This window comes from Aquarana catesbeiana, linkage group LG03, assembly GCF_042186555.1.
Source record: "Aquarana catesbeiana isolate 2022-GZ linkage group LG03, ASM4218655v1, whole genome shotgun sequence".
NCBI classification, from domain to species: Eukaryota; Metazoa; Chordata; class Amphibia; order Anura; family Ranidae; genus Aquarana; species Aquarana catesbeiana.
Window position 1 is genome coordinate 60,792,455 of NC_133326.1, and position 24,317 is coordinate 60,816,771.

The 24,317-nt window shown below is 43.6% G+C and overlaps 1 long non-coding RNA gene across 1 annotated transcript; it reads right to left on the bottom strand.

Annotated features, from left to right (window-relative positions):
• Positions 1-681: 681 nt before the first annotated feature.
• Positions 682-2,007, bottom strand: LOC141131389 (uncharacterized). Its single transcript, XR_012242762.1, has 5 exons — positions 1,789-2,007; positions 1,534-1,664; positions 1,311-1,423; positions 1,100-1,206; positions 682-924 (listed from the first exon to the last, which is right to left on the bottom strand). It is a non-coding gene; the product is annotated as an uncharacterized lncRNA (long non-coding RNA).
• Positions 2,008-24,317: the final 22,310 nt, after the last annotated feature.

The window sequence follows — 24,317 nt, forward strand, 5'->3', positions numbered from 1 at the left end:
AAGGGGCTACTGGTTTAGACCCCACGGTATATGTGCAAATGTTTATCAAACCAACATATTTGTGAAAAATACACTAAAATCATTATTAGCAAATAAAAACACAGCAAATTTTACAAAATTCCTACTAAATATAAAAGCTTAACATGTTTTGAGTTAATAAATAACAAATATTTGTAACTTTTAAACTGCGCCTTTTTGCGAAATGGTGAAAATTGAAGAGAAGCAAAAGTGTAATTATCCAAATTTCTCAAACAATCTTAAGCCTCGTACACACGATCGGATTTTCCGACGGGAAATGTTGGATGTCAGGCTGTTGGCGGAAAATCCGACCGTGTGTATGCTCCATCGGGCAATTGTTGTCAGACTTTCCGCCAACAAATGTTGGCTAGCATGTCTTCAAATTTTCCACCAACAAATGTGTGTTTTCGGATTTTTCAAGCGTGTGTACTCAAGTCTGTCGGACAAAAGTCCAAAGTACAAACAGGCATGCTCGGGAAGCAAGGACGAGCCAGAAGCGGTCACTCTTGTAAACTAGCGTTCATAATGGAGAATTAACATTCGTGCCGTGGCAAATTATGAAATCTCGAAAAGCAGCGCACATTCTCTTCTTCTTTAATTGGATAATAATGAATAACAAAAGGGGAGAAGCAGCAGGAGAGGGATTATTGCGGTGCCAAAAAATTGGTATTATAAAAGTAACAATTTTTATTACAAAAAGTTAAAAATACCAACAATACGGTATATAGAAACACATGTGTGAACACAAAAAAAAAAAAATATATATAAATGTAGAGGAGCAAGTAGGCCTAATAGGCCAGTATGGTGGTGACCAGAATGGAGATATAGGCCACGTCTTCCCTACTAGTTTCGCCAAAGCATTGGCCTCTTCAGGGGAATAGAATACAACGGAAAGCATACATTGCTCTAAAAAAGAAATGAAAAACACTGGTTCAGAAATAAATAGTAACAAACAGATGCATGTAGTTAAACGGTCAGGCAACATGATAATGTCAGTGCAAATCCCCCCACAAGTCACACCAACAGCCTCCCAGCAGATGGTAAAAATTCCCAAGGGCCCATGAGGGTCAACCAAACGTACCCCAGTGACACCAAAGAGCAAGGTCCATGCGATCCAATACCGAGGGGTGCAACAAGCCCACACGGCCACACTATGGCTGTAGAGGGCCAAGGAAGACCTGATAAAAACTAGGAAAGAAAAATTGTAAGAATAAAAATAAAGTAATCACAGAAATGGCTCAAAAGAGCTCATATCAATGTTGTGGAACAGGCTAAATCACCTCAATACCTACCGATATCTTATATAATGCATAGAAAAGGGGGGCGCTGTATTTGTCCAGAAAACGGTCCAACCAGCACGGGACGTCAGCTTAGATAAGCTTAAAACAGGGAAAAGAGGAGATTGCTGGATGAAAAAGGAAAAAGAAAAAAATGAAAATAATATAGAGACAGAAGGATTTTTAAATAAATAAATACCAGCAAATAAAGACCATATTCGCTGCTAAGATTACTCACCCCGGAAACAGTGTGGTCCAGCCCGGGTAACTTATCCAGCTGAAGGTAAAGGAAATGGATAAAAAGATCGTGGTGAAGTGCATACCAGGTGTAACTGGCAATCAATGTCCAGACACCAAACGTATGCAAACCTGGCCAAAAAGAAATTTCAAAATGACGGGGTATATAAGAGAAAACAAATGCAACAAATGCATGAGATGCTTGTCATAAGAAAAGAGGCAGGCATTAACCAAGTGAAACCGCAGCCAAAATTACCTGTAATTCAGATGAACAAGGTGTCAGCGCCCCAGTAAGTCAGCGACTGACATACGATCAGGTGAGCCTTTAAAAGCCCTCCACCCGATTGACGGATAATTCAGTCAATCGGGAGCGGACGAAAATCAGCCCTCACGCCTGCGCAGAAGTGCTGACCGGACGCCTAAAATGCCCAGAATGCCAGGCGCAACAGGAACCATGTTGAAGGGAGAGACCGTACGGTGTAGACAGAAGTGGGCGTGACAAAGCGAGCCCTGACAGTGGAATAGACAGATGTAATGCCGTGTCCAATGAAAGGATGTAAAAAGCGGCAGATGTACACAGGGAAAGCTAAAGGGCAGGGGAAGGCTGCAAGGGCGGGCTTGGATGAGGAATACCAAGCCCTTGGGTGTCCATACAGCCAAAGGCCACGAGTCAAGATAACCCCCAGGGAGGGGACAGCCACAGATCGAGCGCAGAGGGGACCAGGGGTAGGTAGGGGGAGGGAATGGGGAATGGAAGGCCGGTGGAGCGAACAAGAGGAAGGAGATAGACAGGATGGCCATGTAGTGCTCCAATATACATGACCAATATAACATGTGCCTAACCATCCAACATATCCAGGCATCATATCATGTAAGGAAAACAATAATACATGGCAGAAATAGCTAATAAATTAAGTTAACATAATGTAGTTGATTTATGAAAAATACTTGAACCAAAATGTAATTAATGAGAGAACTACAAAATGAAAACAAATAAATTATAATAACAATTATGGTCAATTCATTATGCAATATAAAAAGAAAAAGAAAAAAGACAAAAACAAAGAAAATCTCTGTGTAGACCCCAAGGATAATATAGGGTTCAGAAAAGGCAGTGAGACGTTAAATGCGGAGACGGGGAGAGTGAAGGCGATGGATTTCAACAGGGGAGGGTCCAAATGCAAGCACCCCAACCACACAAATGGAGACACAGTCCTGGCGCCAAGGCAATACAAAACACAAACCAAATCAATTTTAATAATTATAAAAAGGTGTCATAGAAAATATTTAAAACTAATATACTCGTTTAAACCTGGGTATTTTATGGCGTCCAAGCTGTGTAACCAGACGGATAAAATGTCTGGTTGACGAACGGCCGTTCAGAAATGAACTGAAAGGCACGAAATGAAAAACGGGAACTGAAAAGCGCAAAAAGAAAAGCGCGAATCAACACTCACAAAACTTCTACTAACGCAGAATTAGCAGAAGGAGACCAAAGGGTGGCACTAAAGAGCTGAAAAACCACCTAGTACGTCTAGTATGTCACTACGTTCGTAATTGTTGGCCAACATTTGTGTGGCCGTGTGTATGCAAGACAACTTTGAGACAACGCTCTTCGGACAAAATTCCACGGTTTTGTTGTCGGAAAGTCTGATCGTGTGTACGAGGCTTAAAGCACCAAATACACCAAAATCATTAATATTGCGCATAAACACAATGTAACTTACAAAATTCCTGCTAAATTAGTACCAAAGCATTGTTCACATGTGGCATACTTAAGTGTATGCCCATGGGGAGGCCATGTTTACCCGCACAGAGATGCACAGGTGTTCCGTGTATCCCCGTACAAGCAATTCCATTTATGTCAATTGGGATGCAACGGCTGCTGTTCCCAATCTCACATCCGTGTGGGTGTGGGTACATGACCCCGAACGCAGGCAGTGTAAGCTCAAGGACATGCATGCGGACTTACATGGATGTAAAATTGGAAGCAACGGCTCTGTTGGTGCATGTGCTACATCCAAAATGACATCAATGGGACTGCCTGCACAGAGATGCATGGAACACCTGTGCATCCCTGTAAAGGAACGCCGTGTATGCCCTATGTGAACAAGGCCTTAGGCCTCTTTCACACAAGAACACCGATTGGGTCTGCCTGTCCGTTTTCAGGGGGGCCCAATCAGACCACCCATTGTTCTCTATGGAGAGGCTGATGTAAATGGACATGTGTCCGTTTATACCTGCCTGCATCTGATCCAGTCCACTAAAAACAGATGGATTAGGATTCCATTCCTCATCCATTTAGCAGATCAGATTGGATGGTATCCGATGGAACTGGACAGGCGATCCTTTTCCAATAATAACGAGCTGTGTCCCTGTCTGCTCTGCATCAGCGAAGCGGACACGGACCTGTCATCCGCCTGCTCAGCGGGGATCAGCAGACGATCTGCTTGACAGAGTCCACTTCATGTGAAAGGGGTCTTACCAGGAGTGGCCAGTCCATTAGGGGTGCTGGGGTGCTGCCCCCCTGCAGGCGCTTGTATGAGGTTTTTTTTTTCAATCCACATGATTAGAGCCTGAGGCTCTAATTGGCTTGAAAAAGGTTGGGCTCGGGGGGCAGAGCATTGCATCCTGAACCCACCCACTTGTGACAATAGCAAATTAATATTCGATATCGTCTTCCGGCTTCCCCTCCTGGCCAATCAGGGTGGATCCGGTTGGCTGGTAGGAGAAGCTGAGGTATCCTTGGAGGGGTGAGTGCGGGAAGACCTGGGGGGCCTTACTATGTTTGTGTTTTTTGTTTTTTTTTTACTTTTTACATTTTTTTACAGTCATCTTTTTCTTTTTTTGGGGGGGGGGGGGTCTTTGGTGATATTTCAGAGATTTAAACAGACCCCCATATCTCTTTTTTTGAGACAGAGAAAGGGACTGAAGAAAGTCCCTATTCTATGTATCACTTTATTTAACCACTACACATCCGCGCTATGGCCAAATGACGGCCACAGCGCGGACCTGAATTCCCGGGAGGCCATCATATGACGTGAACACAGAGTCACTGAGACTCGGCTGATCACCGATCCGAGTAAGGGGCCGGTCCCAGCCCCTTACCATGTGATCAGCTGTCAGCCAATGACAGCTGATCACATGATGTGAACAAAAGATCGGTAATCGCTGACAGCGTGAGTAGAAAAAAAAGCCGATCACCGGCTCGGATGTGAGGGACATTGGTCCCCAAGTGGAAGAGGCACATCTGCCTCATCAGTGCCACCATAACAGTGCCATATAACAGTGCCCACAGTGCTACCTAACAGTGCCCACAGTGTCACCTAACAGTGCCCACAGTACCACCTAACAGTGCCCACAAGTGCCACCTATCAATGCCAACAAGTGCCACCTATCAATGCCCACAAGTGCCACCTATCAATGCCCACCTGTAGTGCCAATCAGTGCCACCTGGCAGTGCTGCCCATCACTGCCACCCATCAGTGCCCATCACTGCCACCCATCAGTGCCCATTACTGCCGCCTATCAGTGCCCATCACTGCTGCCTCATCAGCGTACATCAATGAAGGAGAAAAATGACCCGTTTTAAATTTTTTATAACAAAATATAAAAAAATAAAAAATTTTTTTTTTTTTTAAATTCAGTTTTTTACATTTTTTTTTTTAACAAAAAGTAAAAACTGCAGAGGTGATCAAATACCACCAAAAGAAAGCTCTATTTGTGGTGAAAAATGATACAAATTCCATTTGGGTACAGTGTTGTATGACCGCGCAATTGTCATTCAAAGTGCGACAGCGCTGAAAGCTGAAAATTGGTCTGGATAGGAGGGGGGTTTAAGTGCCCTGTAAAGCAAGTGGTTAAATGAATGAGGAATCTGTATAGAGATTCCATTCACACAGAAAAAAAAATAAAAGTCAGCAGCTACAAATACTGTAGCTGCTGACTTTTAATATATGGACACTTACCTATCCAGGGAGCCTGCGATTTAGTCACCCCAGCCGATCTTTGGATTGGCTCCCGGGTGTTGCCTCCACCATTCCTGATAAGGGAAACCGGCAGTAAAGCCTTTCGGCTTCACAGCCGGTCCTCTACTGCACATGTGCGAAGCTTGCTGCGCTTTCTAATTGGCCCGGCAGCGGAGGAAGGAGGAGGGGGGGCCAACCTTCCGAGGGACGGCGCCGCGGCCCTGTCTCCCAGAAGTGGGGAAGGGTATGTGTCTAAAACAGGTACACATTCCCCCCTGCCCCCTGAAAGGTGCCAAATGTGGCACCGGAGGCGGGGAGAAAGCAGATCAGCAGAAGTTCCACTTTTGAGTGGAACTCCGCTTTAAGGTAATGAAAAAACCTCCTGCTGTTAGAACCACTTAAAAAAACACTTTAAAAATAGATGGGAGCTAGAGGGAGCAAAAAGTCCCTTCACTGTCACACTACTTTGCTTCTTATAGCCCAACTCTACCTTTAGAATAAATAAATAATACAAAAAACAAGGTTTATAAAGCATTAACACACTCTGATGACATTACAAACATCAAACTGATCTTTGCTAATTGTTTGTTTTGCCTTTCTGTTCACTAAGAGCTCAAGCACCCTACCACCTAGGGCCATAGAATGCGACGTGTGGGTGTATTTGCCCACCCGGGAGCCACAGGTGCTGCATATAGCTGCAGGGTGTACACCAGTAACTGTGTAAACCTGCACATTCGTACATTAACTTAAAACACCCAAATATGGACTGCGTTCTGAGATTTACATCTGTACGCATGTGTGGGTTTAACCGTTTCCCGACCGGGTCACCTCTGTTTACGGGGTCAGAATGGCTCCTCTGTGCGAAGCCCCATACCTGTACCGGGTTTCCTGTAAGAGCCACCTGAGGGTTCGCCGGGGGACCTGATGCGCGTGGCCGGCGTGCATAAGTGCCAGGAAGGGTATTTGTGTGTGTATAAATATAAATATAGAGCTTGCAAACACAATAAGTGAAAATGAGAATATATAAAAATATAAATGGTGAGACAAAACAAAGTCCAAAGTTGGTGACTAAAGGTGCTCCGATCCAAAGTGCAGGGAAAAGGTGCTTCAGAAAATTCAGGTGCAAAGCACCCCCTCACGTATCCCCACTCACCAGATCAAAACGACCCCCAGCTTTTCAGTCTGGTGGGTCACTTAAAGCTTGGTATAGCTGTCTTAGAGTGGCGGGTAAGAAGTCAGGTCATCAGATCCAGGATTCCTTGGTGAAGTTACTCAGCCAGACAAACAAGTACCCAGAAGTAAAAAAAGAATGGAACTGATAGTGAAGTACCATTAAAAAAGGTTTATTTGAACAAAAGCATGGGTACTTACAAAAGGTAAGATCAAACAAGCATCAAACATCAAGGACGCCCTGTGGGAGATGATGAACAAGAAAGCCCGCAAAAAGTTTGCTGAAGACAAGCAGACTAAGGACATGGATTACTGGAACCATGTCCTGTGGTCTGATTGACCAAGATAAACTTTTTGGTTCAGATGGTGTCAAGCAGGTGTGGCAACAACCAAGTGAGGAGTACAAAGACAAGTGTATCTTGCCTACAATCAAGCATGGTGGTGGGAGTGTTATGGTCTGGGACTGCATGAGTGCTGCTGGCACTGGGAAGCTACAGTTCATTGAGGGAACCATGAATGCCAACATGTATTGTGACAGACTGAAGCAGAGCATGATCCCCTCCCTGCGGAGACTGGGCCACAGGGCAGTATTCCAACATGACAACGACCCCAAACACACCTCCAAGACAGCCACTGTCTTGCTAACGAAGCTGAGGGTAAAGGTGATGGACTGGCCAAGCATGTCTCCAGACCTAAACCCTATTGCGCATCTGTGGGGCATCCTCATATGGAAGGTGGAGGAGCGCAAGATCTCTAACATCCATCAGCCTGTGATGTCATCATGGAGGAGTGGAAGAGGACTCCAGTGACAACCGGTGAAGCTCTGGTGAACTCCATGCCCAAGAGGGTTAAGGCAGTGCTGGAAAATAATGGTGGCCACACAAAATATTGACACTTTGGGCCCAATTTGGACATTTTCGCTTAGGGGTGTACTCACTTTTGTTGCCAGCAGTTTAGACATTATTGGCTGTGTGTTGAGTTATTTTGAGGGAACAGCAAATTTACACTGTTATACATGCTGTACACTCACTACTTTACATTGTAGCAAAGTGTAATTTCTTCAGTGTTGTCACATGAAAAGATATAATAAAATATTTACAAAAATGTGAGGGGTGTACTCACTTTTGTGAGATACTGTATGTATCCCCGAGACTCCAGCTTGTGGCACATAAATCAAAGCATACTTTATAGGTACAAGGAAGCCCAGGTTTTGTTTAACCACTACCCTCAAGCCCCTCCCACCGTCATGTTTGGCCACACTCACCTTTTGCAATCATTTTTTGTGGATCACAGAGAGTTATACCATCTGACAAATCTGTTGGGTGCTCCACTGGTAAGATCCTTTTAAGTTCCTGTGTCATTCTGCACAGTTGCTGTGGCCATTATATGGACAGTTTTACTTTTCTACTTGATTTTTAAAACCTACGTGCAGCCAAAATTACAAACAGAAAAATCAGCACAAAGGATATAACTAAAGTCCTATACACACTATTAGATTTTCTGCAGATTTTTGTCTTCAGATTTACCAAAACCATATAATATGAGGTCAAACTTTAAGAGTTTCAATTTGTATGCAATCAGGCCCTTGCACTACATGGTTTTGGTAAATCTGAAGACAAAAATCTGCAGAAAATCTAATAGTGTGTATGGGGCTTTACAGTCTGTAGGATGTGTCCCTTGTGCTGATTCTGCCCATGATCCCCCCCAACTAATATAACTAAGGGGTTGTCAGAGAGTCTCATCAAAAGAACCTGACTATGCCCCCCCTTTCTGCCCACCTACTAGTCATAAAAGCCATACTGCAGCTTATATGAATGGAACACAATCAGGGCTGGTGGAAGGATTTTTGACACCCTAGGCAAAACCTAATTTTGCCACCCCCCTTAGCTCCACCCCTGACTCCACCCCCTTTGCCCTGCCCATGTATACCCCACATTTTTAAAGAAGCGTCCATTAAATGCAGCCCACCAGTGTCCGTCAATGCAGCCTCACCAGCGCCCATCAAATGCAGCCTCACCAGTGTCCATCAATGCAGCCTCACCAGTGTCCATCAGTGCAGCCTCACCAGCACCCATCAAATGCAGCCTCACCTATGCCCATCAAATGCAGCCAACCAGCACTCATCAATGCAGCCTACCAGTGCCCTTCAATTAATGTTTGCTTGCTTCCATTCAGTCAGGACACTGACACAGTCCTCCGCCACCGCTGTGCCTCTGACACTATGTGCAAACGGAGCGGCGGCTGCCTGCTGATGCTGAGACTTAGTTGCTTGCTGCAGAGAGAAGAGAGTAGGAACACCAGTGGCCAAGCACCCTAGGCAGCAGTGCACCCTAGCCGGCTGCTTAGGTTGCCTAGTGGTAGCACCGGCCCTGTACACAATATATGAATGGAGGGGGTGGATGACTGATCAGTCTGCCCCTTCCAATGCTCACTATGGCTGAATGAAAACATCTGCAAATTCCCACTGCACACGTGCTCTGGTTCCTGGCATTGTATGACCCTCTGAGACTGTGTGAATGAGACCTATTTGTACCGGTGACCATTGTGACTGAGAAAAAAAGTGATGGAAATCCAAAATTTTGAGTTGTCCCCAGAACAAGAGATAAAAGTTTTGTCTACACGTACGCTTTAAATAGTAAAGTCTTCTTTTTTAATTGTACCTACAGGTAAGCCTCTAATAAGGCCTACCTGTAGGTACTGTAAATATCTTCTAAACTTGCACTAGGAGATATTCACTATATACGCCACCGATTACGTCATCGGCGCATGCGCTCTGAAGGAATGACCGTCTGTGCCATTTCTTCAGAGCCCTGTGCTGTGACTGGCGGCTCCCGTGCGCATGCTCTCACAGAGCTGAAGCCCGCGAACCTGGAAGAAACACCGGAGAAGATGTCAACTGTCTCAGTGGTGTGCAGGCGCAGATGCAGGGCTTCATTCTAAGGTATTTCATAGTGAGCTAGTATGCGATGCATATTAGCTTATTATGCCTTCGTCTTACAGGTTTTTTTTTTGTTGCTTGTTTTTTTTCCTCGGGTTTACAACCTCTTTAAATATGACTTTAAGGCTGGGTTAACACTGGAGAACACAGCAGCTCACAGCAGGGGTCCGGTGCATCTCCATTCACCGTTTCAGGTCCAATTTCAGCCCGAATTTTGGGCTGAATTCTGACCTGTAACAGACCAAAAGACAAACAGGGCTCCTGTGCACTGGAGCCGCTGCAGAGATTTGTGAACCGGTTCCATAGAGAGAGTCAGTCACAATCTCCTGCTATGCAAATTGGATGCGGGGAAACCCGCATCCAATTTGCAATAGTGTGAATCCAGCCGTAGGCGGACTGACCCTTTTTAAATTTGTATAGATTATTCTAGATCACATGATGAGCCTTTTTATTTATTGGCGTGCCCTGTATGCCTCATTTTAAGTGCTTTTATTGCAAAATCATAATATTATTATACAAACATATTTTAAGAAATGTACAGTATGCAGATATTCTGTTAGAATAAAATGTTTAAAATGTACCCATACTGTTAGAAAACCTTAAAGTGCTCACACACAGTTCAACTTTCCGAAAAAACATCTCTTTTATGTAAGTAAGAAATTTCCAAATTGATATACCAGCCATTCTCAACAAAGTTTCAGTTGAACCGTAGGATTCCTCCAGAGCTTGCTAGGGGTTCCTTGAGCTGTGGCTAGTTGACCTCCCATTTGATGGTGCTTGCATAGTCCAGGGACAATACCACTTTGCATAGACAGCGACATGGCAACAATAATCTTTTGAACTGTCTGTATAAGTTGCATTCTGACCACAGCTGTAAGAGACTTCTCAGTGACCACAAACAGAAGATGCATTTTTCCCCCTATAGATTGTTTTTATTAAAGATCCCGAGACCTGAAAATTATTTCAAGGGTTCCCGTGGGGTAAAAAGTTTAAGAGCTAATATACTGTAAACAGTAGATACAGATTTACTGTTTGTACATTTTTCTCAAGCCAACATTGCCATCTAGGGGACATTTTGCTAAGTGCAATTCATTCAGGGAAATTTCATTATTATGCCCCGTACACACGGTCGGACTTTGTTCGGACATTCCGACAACAAAATCCTAGGATTTTTTCCAACGGATGTTGGCTCAAACTTGTCTTGCATACACACGGTCACACAAAGTTGTCGGAAAATCCGATCGTTCTAAACGCGGTGGCGTAAAACACGTACGTCGGGACTATAAACGGGGCAGTGGCCAATAGCTTTCATCTCTGTATTTATTCTGAGCATGCGTTGCACTTTGTCCGTCGGATTTGTGTACACACGATCGGAATTTCCGACAACGGATTTTGTTGTCGGAAAATTTTATATCCTGCTCTCAAACTTTGTGTGTCGGAAAATCCGATGGAAAATGTGTGATGGAGCCTACACATGGTCGGAATTTCCGACAACAAGGTCCTATCACACATTTTTCATCGGAAAATCCAACCGTGTGTACGGGGCATAAGACTTATGCCCCGTACACACGATCGGATTTTCCGACAACAAAACTGTGGATTTTTGTTCGAAGGGTGTTGGCTCCAACTTGTCTTACATACACACGGTCACACAAATGTTGGACAACAATTACGAACGTAGTGACGTACAAGACGAACAACTGCTGATAAAAAGGAAGTTCAACAGCCAGTGCCCCACCCTTTGGGCTCCTTCTGCTAATCTCGCATTTATCTTGTGTTATTAGAAGTTTGGTGAGAGACGATTGGCGCTTTTCAGCATCGTGCTTTTCAGTTCATTTCTGCTTTTCAGGTTGTGCTTGTCGGCTCGTATCTGTTCTTCAATGCATGCTTGTGAATTCATTCCTGTCTTTCAGTGCGTTCTATTTATAATTCGCTTCTGATTTTCAGTGCATTCTTGTCCGGTCGTTTCTGATTTTCAGTTCGTTCTTCTCAGGTCCTTTCTGATTTTCAGTGTCAGTTCGTTCTGAGCATGTTGAGGTTAGGTATTTGTCGTAGAGTTCGTGCTGTTGTTGGGCTTGGTGTTGGAGTTATTGCTTTGACCCAAGTCCAGTCCATGAACAGGGGAAGGAGGAGTTCTTTGGACCAAGAATTGGTTGCTTAATCGTGACCAATTCTGTCATATGCCTTTGTTGCGGGAGCTCCAGGAGAATAATCCTGATGATATTAGGAATCATCTCCGGATGACGGATCCCGTCTTTCACCATCTCTTGTCTTTGCTGACCCCTTATATTGCGAAGCAGGACACCTACATGTGGCAAGCCATCACTCCCGAGCAAAGCCTCGTCGCCACCTTGCGGTACCTGGCAACGTGGAGAAGTCTCCAGGACCTGAAGTTCACAGCTGGGATCTCCCTCCAGGCTCTGGGAATCATTATTCCAGAGACCTGTTCTGCCATCATTCAGGTCCTGCAGAAGGACTATATTAAGGTAATTTTTATCCTTTAACATCACATTCTATGTATTTAGTGTTTGCTAATGTATTGTATTTATTTCATCATTCCATAATTGCCATGATTGTAATATGCTGTGAATGCATATTTGCCTTCACTAACCTCCTCAGCATGCTATCCTGGGCCCATACACACCTAGCCTAGTCACTTAACAATGTATTTTGTCAGCTTCATTTGAGTGCTTACCCTAAACACCCCCTAAAATGTCTCCAAATGTTATTGTTGTCCTTTAATTCAGGCAGAGTGCAAGAGGCTTTTTTTGGGGGGGCCAAAACTCATTTGGAACCCTCCCTCCCCCCAACCGCTGTCAATCAATACCAATACTCTGCTGACTTTGCCATACCCATACACACTATACCTACCTCTTTTGTGGTCATATTTATAGATGAATTCACCAAAGCATGTAGTGCAAGTGCCTGTCTGAATACTTTCAAATGGTACTGTTTAAAGTTTTGTTCTCCTATCATCTTGATAGATAATTGCAGAATGTAAAAATGTGCTTCAATTTGTGCAGTGTGTATTCATATTTTTGGATTATGGCACTTCTGGCCAAAGTAACACATTATTTATGCATTCAGCTCTCAATGAAGTGGAGAGGGTTACCTTTCCAAAACATCTCCCCCCCCCTCAAATTTTTACAATGGGCCATCAGAGTGGGTGAGGAATCTGATAAGTGGACCTTATACTTTTGTCTTTAAATACTAATTTCAATAAATGTTATACTTATGTTGGCCAAGAATGTTTGTGTCCAATCTGCTTGCAATGTTATGTGCAAAAGTACAATTTTTTTTTTCTTGGTTGATTCCACAGTTTCCTTCCAACCCACAAGAATGGCAGACTGTGGCCTCCCAATTCCACCAGCAGTGGGACTTTCCCAATTGCGGTGGTGCAATCGATGGGAAGCATGTCCGGATCGTCCCACCACCCAACTCGGGGTCATACTACTTCAGTTGTAAGGGGTTCAGTAGTATTGTGATGTTGGCGGTGGCGACAGCAAATTATGAGTTCCTATATCTGGACGTAGAGAAGAATCTCCGTATGTCTGATGAAGGAGCGATCGCCCAGACTGAAATTTACCGGCATCTCCAAAATGGCACCTTGGGGTTGCCACCTCCAGAGGACAACGTTGTGGGCCTCAAGTCTGTTTTTGTGGTGGATGAGGCCTTTGCGCTGGGGGAACATCTGATGAGGCCATTCCCCATGAGGACTCTGACCCCGGAGCAGAGGGTTTTTAATTACCAGCTGGCCCGTGCCAGAAGAGTGGTCGAGAATGCCTTTGGCATAATGGCCAGCCGGTTCCGGCTTTTCCATACAACCATAAAAATGGCTGAATACAAACTAAACCACATTATCTTGAGCTGCTGCATTCTTCACAATTTCCTTCGGAAGAATGCAGAAAAAATGTGTGGCCAGTAATGTTGAGAAAGGGGTTAGTGCCACATCCAATATTGAAGAAGAAAAAGAAAAATCCCCTATGTGGTGGACTTTTAAGGCACGTTAATTTTTTAAGAAGGTTTTTGTAGAGTGTTTTTATCATTTCAAATATATTTATTAGAGAAATGTATAGAAAACATAAAAAACACGGAATGTTTAAACACACCTAAAACTTATGCACCGTCATAGACACCGTAATACAATACAATCTATACTTCTTGCACCCGACGCTTTTCAGAGTACTAAGTTGTCTCCTTCTTCAGGGGTATTTAGCAAGAAGAAATTATGTTTAAATGTTGTGATGGTAAAGTTAACATTCCAGTAGTTGTCTCTTTAAAATACGAGAGTACACATGCTTTCATACATACGAGAGTACACATGCTTTCAAGATCTCATCCAAGAAATACTTAGTGGTACATGTATATAAAGGTAACAATGTCAGACCCAGGGGGAATTGCAACTCGCCGTTGACCAAACACCCCCTCTTCCACAGAGGGAGGGAAGACCGAGGGGCAAGAAAGGCCTGAAGACCCACTGGGGCCAAGAAGGAAAAAGCCCTGTTAATGGTAAATATTGTTCCCACAAGGTAGGAGCGGATGTGTTGTGGAAGAGTATTGGACCACAGGATGCATCAGTGTGTCAACATGTGCTAGATCCCATCATGGGGGATCAATGAACGTGCTTCGGGGGTGCAACCCCTTCCTCTCACTTACTTTAGTTTGGGGGAAGGGGTTGCACCCACAAAACGCGTACATTGATATCCCATGATGGCCGATAGCACATGTTGACACACTGTGTGCATCTTCAAAATTTGGCTTTGCAATTAATTTAAAACTTTTAAAACACGTACAACAATAACGACAAATTTTATTTTTATTTTTTTGTTTAGATTTTGCCTAAAATATCCATGATGTTGCTCCATCTTTTTTGAACATCATGGATATTTTGCTTTATATTTTCTAAATCACGATTGCACACCATGATGAGTACTTGTGCACTTGCACTGCTTTTCTTCTTCCACAACATCCACATCACCTAAAAATAAAAAAAAACACACCATTTATTATAAATATGCAGGCATCTATCTATTACCTAATACTGTGGTCTCAGACACTAACCTGTTGTCGACACCATTTCGACCACTTCACCCACCACTTACTGAACCTCTGCATCCACATCCTCAGGTTGTGTGCTGAGTTCCCATTCTTCAGTAGGTGTGGGGTTACTGGTGTCCTCAGATGTCCCGATTCTTTTCTCCCCTATATGAATACAAAAAAGGTATACTTAGCAGACAGATATTTTAGGCTAGAAATAGTAATATGAAACATTCCTTGCAAATGTCATCCAATTGTCTGTTTTGGCAGAGTTCCAAGCTGAAGACATGATTTTTTCCCTTTCAAAAGCTGGAATACTTACCTGTTTTGTGCAAATTTCACACATGGAGAGACCCCTAGTATCCACTGGAGCACCTGCATGGGACACCATAACAAGGTTTTTATGGTGTACCACACTAGTGCTCCGCGTCCAGATGTGTAAACAGCTGCTGAGTGTCCTCTCCTTACACTGAATCAAGTTGTCATTTCATTATAGTTTAAAACACATCTAGACAACAATGTAATCAACTTATTTTAATCAAAATAGGCATGAACAAATGTAGTTAACCTGCATCTGCCAAAAAAGTTGTATTAGTGGTCGAACGAACAATGTTTAATACGAACTAATCCTGTTCCCACGAACCTCCAACTTGGCATTTTAAACTGTACAACAGTAAAGAAAAGCACATGGACCAGCACGAAAGTAGTAATAATAAAAGGAACACGAGACAAATACTTACTTTTTTGCAGCACTTTCCTGATCTTTCTATACTGATCTTGCTCCCTCAATTTCAGGTCTGACCAGCGTTTCCTCAATTGATCCTTGGATCGTCGTACCCCAAAAGTCCTGTGCAGACTTCTCACAACTATAGTTATGATCTTGGCCTTCTCTCATTACTTCCCATCATAGTCTGTCCTCTTCAAGATGTCCACCATCTCTACCATCTCTTCAAAGGACATATTTGAGGCCTTATATCTCCTCCTGGATGTGAAACTGCCTTGCTCCGGGCTTTCCTCGTCCTCGTCGTTGCTGATAACAGCACACACCTGGTCTGTCTCCGCCATGTGCTCTCCCACTGCCCCGAAAGAGAAGAGGCGGGGAATACACTAGAAAGAAGGACAGGGGCGGAGTTTCACGTGAGGACGTATATATGTTCAGTGTATATAAAGCATAACACGCGGGCGACGTACGTACGTACGATCTGTGAATGGAGGACGAAGGATCATTAGCGCCGATCATTCAAACGAAGGTACAATTGTAACTTAGGGCATCAGTGGTTAGTGGCCTATACTGTTTATAGATTGAGGCCTATATTGGGACAAGATTAGGAGAGTTTAGCCTTTCATTAGGGTTTGTCTTGTGTTGTGTCTTGCAGATAAAATGGTTGACAAATTCACAGCCCCTGATTTCCTGCCCAACTTTATAGACAAACACAGGGAGCTGCCATGTCTCTGGCAAATCCAATGCAGGGACTATTCAAAGAAGCAAAAGAGGAAGTCAGCCTTGGATAAACAGTTGGAATTGGTAAAGCCTCTGTATCCCACGGCGGACATCACCTATTTGAAGGCCAAAATTGGTAGCCTGAGGAGAACATATAATAGGGAGCACAAGAAGGTCCAGGATTCCCTGAGGTCCAGAGCAGCAGCAGATGACGTATATGTCCCCAGGGTGTAGTACTACCACAGCCTGCGTTTTTTGTCCGACCAGGCGGAACCCAGGCCATCGCTATCAACACTTCCTTCCACATCAGCTGAGGCTCCTGAGGTCCAACCTGGGCCTTCCACTCAGGAAGAAGATGTGGGGGAGCCCAGCTTGACCCAGGTATAGCATTGTTGAAGACATTTATTGTCAAAAATGGAATGATTTAAACTAGATGTTATTGATCACAAATTTCAGATTTAACAAAGTGGTTTACCTATCAATAAACAGTAGTAGCCAAAAATGATTGGGACAAGAATGAAAAATGCTAATGTCAGAATGATAGTCTTTTCTATTTGTTAACATTCAATTTTCAACAGTCATGAGCTCAAAATTGTGTGTGATTGATGACCAAAAACTTAAAACTATGTACCATTTTCATACACAGGAAAGTCTCAGCCAGGAGGGGGCCGTGGCAAGCAGCCTGACCGAAATCCCAGGTTCCTCCCCTCCGCCCTCTAACCAAAAGGACCAGGAAGGCAAGGAACCTGGAGGAGTCAGCGGCTGCTCTCCTAAAACAAGCTACTGCAGCAATTACCACGACCCCTGGTGTACACAAGGCATTTGGATGCGTCATTGCCAGCAAATTAGAAAAGATGGAGGAGGCCCAATGCACTATATGCGAAGAGATTTCTCTCAAGGCCCTAAACAAGGGCACGAGGGGCGAACTCACACTTCAAACACACCTCTGTGAGTTGCACCATGCTCCTCCACCACCAACACCACAGCCACCCCACCCACCACAGCAGCATGGAAGGAAGCGTGGAAAGAAGTGTTGAGAGTGACGGCCTGGGTTTGGTGTGGTCTGGCAAAAAATGCAGGCTGTTGTAAGACTGCAGCCTCGGGACATATATGTCATCTGCTGCTGCTCCTGATCTCCCGAAGTCCTGGACCGTATTGTGCTCCCTACTAAATGGACTCCTCGGGTTACCAATTTTGACAGTCAAATAATTGATGTCTGCCCTGGGGTACAAAGGCTTCACCAATTCCAACTGTTTCTCCAGCGTTGCCTTCCTCTTTATTTTGTTATGACCTTGTGCTCCCTATTAAATTTAGAATTTTTTTTGACAAATACTTGACTAAGTGTTTTACTTCAAAAAGGACAGTTTGTTTGTGAGTAGGCAGGTACATTTCAAAAATACAATGTCAAATTAACAAGGGACACCAACATAGTTGTATATTTGAAGTTAAAAAATACAAGATAACAATGGTGTTGTGGTAACTTGACACACAAAACGCAAAAACAAATTATTCTGGAGATCACTAGCAAAAAAAAAAAGATTATTCTGGAGATCACTAGAAAAAAAACATCAAAATAAATATTATTCTGGAGATCACTAGAAATAATAAAAAATACGTTTGTCGGAACTCTGTGAATATCAGCAGCAAAGCAACTTCATTATTATAGCATTATAAAGAAGAAGAGAATGTGCTGCATTGAGAGATTTCATAATTTGCAGCGTCACGAATGTGATATCTCCATTACAAACACTAGTTTTACAAGACCGTACTTGATTCCGAGCATGCGTGAACTTTTGTGCGACGGACTTGTGTACACACGATCGGAAAGTCCGACAACAAAGTTTTGTTAGTGGAAAATTTGAGAACCTGCTAGCCAACATTTGTTGGCGCCAAGTCCGACAATAAATATTCTATGGAGCATACGCACGGTCGGACTTTCAGCCAACAAGCTCACATCCAACATTTCCCGTCGGAAAATACGATCGTGTGTACACGGCATAAGTATCTACATCCTAGGAGTATTTTCTAGGAAATGCATACAGTAACAATGAGATCACTTGGAAACCAGAAGATGGTTTGCTAAGAGGCTGCAGGCTGTACATGTGTGATTTGCATCTCTGTTACAGATCTCATCCCTGATCAGATTTCTACTACTCTGAATCTAAAAATAAATCCTATCAATGCTACGTATTTCAGCACATATTTAACAACATTGCAATCGAAGGAGACACTTGTAACTGTCTTCCTGTCTACAGGAGGACCATTGCCTGTTCTATGTGTCACCTTCTATTGGTGAAATCTGTAGTATTCGTGATTCTTATTATGACAGCAATCTGTAGCAGATCTTTCAGTGTGAAGTCAATAGTTATAATACTACTGTATATGATTATGTCGAGCATACACACGGTCGGACTTGCAGCCAACAAGCTCACATCCAACATTTCCCGTCGGAAAATACAATCACGTGTACACGGCATAAGAGTATCTACATCCTAGGAGTATTTTCTAGGAAATGTATACAGTAACAATGAGATCACTTGAAAACCAGAAGATGGTTTGCTAAGAGGTTGCAGGCTGTACGTGTGTGATTTGCATCTCTGTTACAGATCTCATCCCTGATCAGATTTCTACTACTCTGAATCTAAAAATAAATCCTATCAATGCTGCGTATTTCAGCACATATTTAATAACATTGTAATTGAAGAAGACACTTGTAACTATCTTCCTATCTACAGGAGGACCATTGCCTGTTCTATGTGTCACCTTCTATTGGTGAAATCTGTAGTATGCGTGATTCTTATTATGACAGCAATCTGTAGCAGATCTTTCAGTGTGAAGTCAATAGTTATATTACTACTGTATATGATTATGTCCTGTGAGGCATGTATCACCTACTTCCAAAGAAATAGCTTTCCGGCATATATCATATAGGTAAAATATGGAACCTTTCTCAGCAGATTGCTGAAGGTTATTAGGTTTGTCACAGATATGTTCGCACGCATTACTGCCATTTTTAAGCTTTGTTTACACTTCTCCATACCAGACTCTCACTGGGCTGTTATAAGCCTTTACTGCTTTGTAACACAGGGAAGCTACAGAAAGAGGTCTGGGGTGTGGTGGTAGATTGTGGACTGAAGGATCCTGAGGAGCTGGCTGGGGGGTTTCTAGTAAAGTTCAAAGTTTTCACCAAAAATGAAAATCGAGGGAGGCGGGAGAGCCCTTATAGTGTAGTAGACTAATGCAAAAATAAGAATGCAGTGCTTCCATAATAAAAGTAAAAAAATTTCAAAATGGTCTTAAAAACTGTTGAGGATGCGGTCACCCAGCTAAGGGGGAACATGCAGCCTTCCTAGTGCGAGGTTGGAGAAAACCTGTCTCCATGCAGCGTCATTCCCATCCTGGGTGCACTTTGGGGGTGAAAGGGTCAGCGGAAAAAGAGCCATTAGGTAGATCGATTGGCACAGGCGCCAGATGTGGATGTTCAAAGGATAGACGACTTGTGTCTATTCTTTGAACAACCACAATGGGCGCCTCTGTCAATCAAACTACCTAAGGGCCCTTTTTGGGATGGCTCTTTCTACCATCAAGCTACAGAAAGGCTTTGCAGAGAAGTGAACTACTCTAGAATAAATTCTCATGCAGCTTGTTTTTTCAGGCCTTCAAGAGCTCATTCCGCATTTTTTTTACCAAATATTAAGTATAGTGATATACAGTGGGGGCGGAAAGTATTCAGACCCCCTTAAATTTTTCACTCTTTGTTATATTGCAGCCATTTACTGAAATCATTTAAGTTCATTTTTTTCCTCATTAATGTACACACAGCACCCCATATTGACAGAAAAACACAGAATTGTTGACATTTTTGCAAATTTATTAAAAAAGAAAAACTGAAATATCACAAGTATTCAGACCCTTTGCTCAGTATTTAGTAGAAGCACCCTTTTGATCTAATACAGCCATGAGTCTTTTTGGGAAAGATGCAACAAGTTTTTCACACCTGGATTTGGGGATCCTCTGCCATTCCTCCTTGCAGATCCTCTCCAGTTCTGTCAGGTTGGATGGTAAACGTTGGTGGACAGCCATTTTTAGGTCTCTCCAGAGATGCTCTATTGGGTTTAAGTCAGGGCTCTGGCTGGGCCATTCAAGAACAGTCAGAGCTTTTGTGAAGCCACTCCTTTGTTATTTTATCTGTGTGCTTAGGGTCATTGTCTTGTTGGAAGGTAAACCTTCGGCCCAGTCTGAGGTCCTGAGCACTCTGGAGAAGGTTTTCGTCTAGGATATCCCTGTACTTGGCCGCATTCATCTTTCCCTCGATTGCAACCAGTTGTCCTGTCCCTGCAGCTGAAAAACACCCCTACAGCATGATGCTGCCACCACCATGCTTCACTGTTGGGACTGTATTGGACAGGTGATGAGCAGTGCCTGGTTTTCTCCACACATACCGCTTAGAATTAAGGCCAAAAAGTTCTAACTTGGTCTCATCAGACCAGAGAATCTTACTTCTCACCATCTTGCAGCCCGACTGGTGGAGGGCTGCAGTGATGGTTGACTTTCTACAACTTTCTCCCATCTCCCGACTGCATCTCTGGAGCTCAGCCACAGTGATCTTTGGGTTCTTCTTTACCTCTCTCACCAAGGCTCTTCTCTCCCGATAGCTCAGTTTGGCCGGACGGCCAGCTCTAGGAAGGGTTCTGGTCATCCCAAACGTCTTCCATTGTGCTCTTAGGAACCTTAAGTGCAGCAGAATTTTTTTTGTAACCTTGGCCAGATCTGTGCCTTGCCATAATTCTGTCTCTGAGCTCTTCAGGCAGTTCCTTTGACCTCATGATTCTCATTTGCTCTGACATGCACTGTGAGCTGTAAGGTCTTATATAGACAGGTGTGTGGCTTTCCTAATCAAGTCCAATCAGTATAATCAAACACAGCTGGACTCAAATGAAGGTGTAGAACCATCTCAAGGATGATCAGAAGAAATGGACATTACCTGAGTTAAATATAGGAGTATCACAGCAAAGGGTCTGAATACTTAGTACCATGTGATATTTCAGTTTTTCTTTTTTAATAAATCTGCAAAAATGTCAACAATTCTGTGTTTTTCTGTCAATATGGGCTGCTGTGTGCACATTAATGAGGAAAAAAATGAACTTAAATGATTGTAGCAAATGGCTGCAATATAACAAAGGGTGAAAAATTTAAGGGGGTCTGAATACTTTCCATCCCCACTGTAGAAGGGTCAGAAAAAAATGCATTTTCCTTTTTTCTTTCAGGGCTCCTACACTCCGTTTACTCCTGAAACTAAAGTGTATCAGCGAACGACTGAGGCCGCAAACTCTGAACTGTGACTTTGCGGGGGGCGACTGTATTGCAGCTTACCAATCCTTAGATGTGGTAGCTGCATTCGTTTTCTTTTTCCTCTTTATTTTCACCTTGCGATCCGGCCAGTTATTTAACTTCCTTTAAAAGACCAAGCTGTCCAGAAAAATTGTCATTGAGAGGGTTGAGACAAACTATTTACAGCTGACAGCGGTGATTACAATGATCAGCTTTAATTAATTTATGTAAAACATTTGTAGCAGTACCCTCGTAAGGGCTGCTGAGTGTTGTGGTCTGTCTGTCACCCTACCCATCCAGGCACACAATCTCAAGCATCCAGAGACATGAAATAGTCCTTGCACTTGTTTTTTTGTATTTTTATTGAGGGAAATTAACTTGGATAGGGAAATCAGGAGATGCCCAGATGATTGAAAGTCAATGTTGGGACTGAAACTATATACACTCACGGTATATACAATCTCCTCTCTTCCTCTAGCACAGTGTTTCTCAACTCCAGTCCTCAAGGCGCCCCAACAGGTCATGTTTTCAGGATTTGCCTTAGATGAAATAGCTGTGGTAATTACTAAGGCAGTGAAACTGATCACATCACCTGTGCAAAATAATGAAAAGCCTGAAAACATGACCTCTTGGGGCGCCTTGAGGACTGGAGTTGAGAAACACTGCTCTAGCACATCACTTGCTTGCACTTCCCAAACCAGTTAGCACTGATAGATAGGCCTGACACTAGCTCAGCCAGGCCCAAAGCAAATGCCTATTGCAGGCAGGGACCACAGACCCCTATGGTGCAGCAAAAATTTGGTAGTCCTTGGTGCTAGCTGTCCTACATGTGGCTACTGCTCCCAGCACCACTTCTTCAGGCACTGCCAGCCCTCCTGGCTGCAGCTGCTCCTTTCCACTGCCTGTGTCACCAAAATCCTCCTGACTGGCTCTGCACCCATCCCAGACTGCTCCATTCCAGTCCTCTCAGTCTTGCCTCCCAGTCCTCCCGTGTGACCACTCACCAGCCCTGTTGGCTACCTCTGTGGATCTCCTGGAGAATTGCCCGGCAGTGTTCTCCTGCTGTCCTCTCTTGCTCCTCCTGTGCTTCTTGGTCAGGACACCTCTGTGGGTTATAAGAGAGTCCCGTTCGCGCCCGAGCCCAGGCCCAAGGCCACCCCCCCAGACTGGGGAGCTCCCTCCAAGGCCATGACAGCCTAACACTCCACAGCCTTTTGGCTCCCCAAAACACCTCAGACAGCTCCACCCCTGCTCTCCTCCTTCCTTTCCAGAAAACACTAGAGCATTCTGGAAAGAAGTGGGAGGTTTTGGTGATGCTGCCTATGAGTCACCCAGCTCTTCTCTGAGTCACTCCCAAACCAGATCAAAATACACCCAGGCTTGGCTGTCAGCCAAGCCTGAAAATGTACCTATTCTCACAAAACTCTAGCCATTTTACTTTTAGCACACTAGAGGGTGCTACACTTTTATCTCAAAAGGAAATAAAAAGAAATAAAAATTGTTGCTGTAACTTCTTATAAACTGTTATCTGGAGTTCAATTTCAATTTGTTAGTCAAGTGCATCAAATGCCACCCTCTCCCTAGACTAACAATGCTGCTGTCCAAAGATGCCTCCATTGCTCTTCCATCCAGAGTGGAGACACCCTAAGACAGGAAGCATGTTACTCGCCAGTTCAATACGTAAAAATAAAGGAAAAAAATAAAAATCTAAGATAGGAAAACTAATGCACTCACTACATTTAAGGATTAGTAAGCTGCCATATATTCAATTTTGGTTTTTGGGTTTAGATACCCCTTAGAATTCCAGGTATGGACTTTATAGTATAGTTACAGTGCCTTGAAAAAATATTCATACCTCTTGCAATTTTCCACATTTTGTCACGTTACAACCAAAAATGTAAATGTATTTTATGTCATAGACCAACACAAAGTGGCACATAATTGTGAAGTGGAAGGAAACTCTGATACCCCTAACTAAAATCTAGTGGAACCAATTGCCTTCAGATGTCACCTAATTAGTCCACTTGTGTGTAATTTAATATCAGTATAAATACAGCTGTTCTGTGAAGAGGTTTGTTAGAGAACCTTAGTGAACAAACAGCATAATGAAGGCCAAGGAACACACCAGACAGGTCAGGGATAAAGTTGTGGAGAAGTTTAAAGCAGGGTTCGGTTATAAAAAAATATCCCAAGCTTTGAACATCTCACGGAGCACTGTTCAATCCATCATCCGAAAATGGAAAGAGTATGGCACAGCTGCAAACCTACCAAGACATGGCCATCCACCTAAACTGACGAGCCGGGCAAGAAAAGCATTAATCAGAGAAGCAGCCAAGAGGCCCATGGTAACTCTGGAGGAGCTGCAAAGATCCACAGCTCAGGGGGGAGAATCTGTCCACAGGACAACTATTAGTTGTGCACTCCACAAATCTGGCCTTTGTAGAAAAGTAGCAAGAAGAAAGCTATTGTTGAAAGAAAGTCATTAGAAGTCCCGTTTGCAGTTTGCGAGAAGCCATGTAGAAGAAGGTGCTCTGGTAAGTTAAGACCAAAATTGAACTTTTTGGCCTAAAAGCAAAACGCTATGTGTGGCGGAAAACTAACACTGCACATCACACACCATCCTCACAGTGAAACACGGTGGTGGCAGCATCATGTTGTGGGGATGCTTTTCCTCAGCAGGGACAGGGAAGCTGGTCAGAGTTGATGGGAAGATGGATGGATGCAAATACAGGGCAATCTTATGCCGCGTACACACGACCGGACTTTCCGGCAGAAAAGGTCAGACGGAATCATTCCATTGGACATTCCGATCGTGTGTGGGCTTCATCTGACTTATTCTTTCGAAAATTCTGATGGACCTAGAAATAGAACATGTTTTAAATCTTTCCGACGGAATCAAT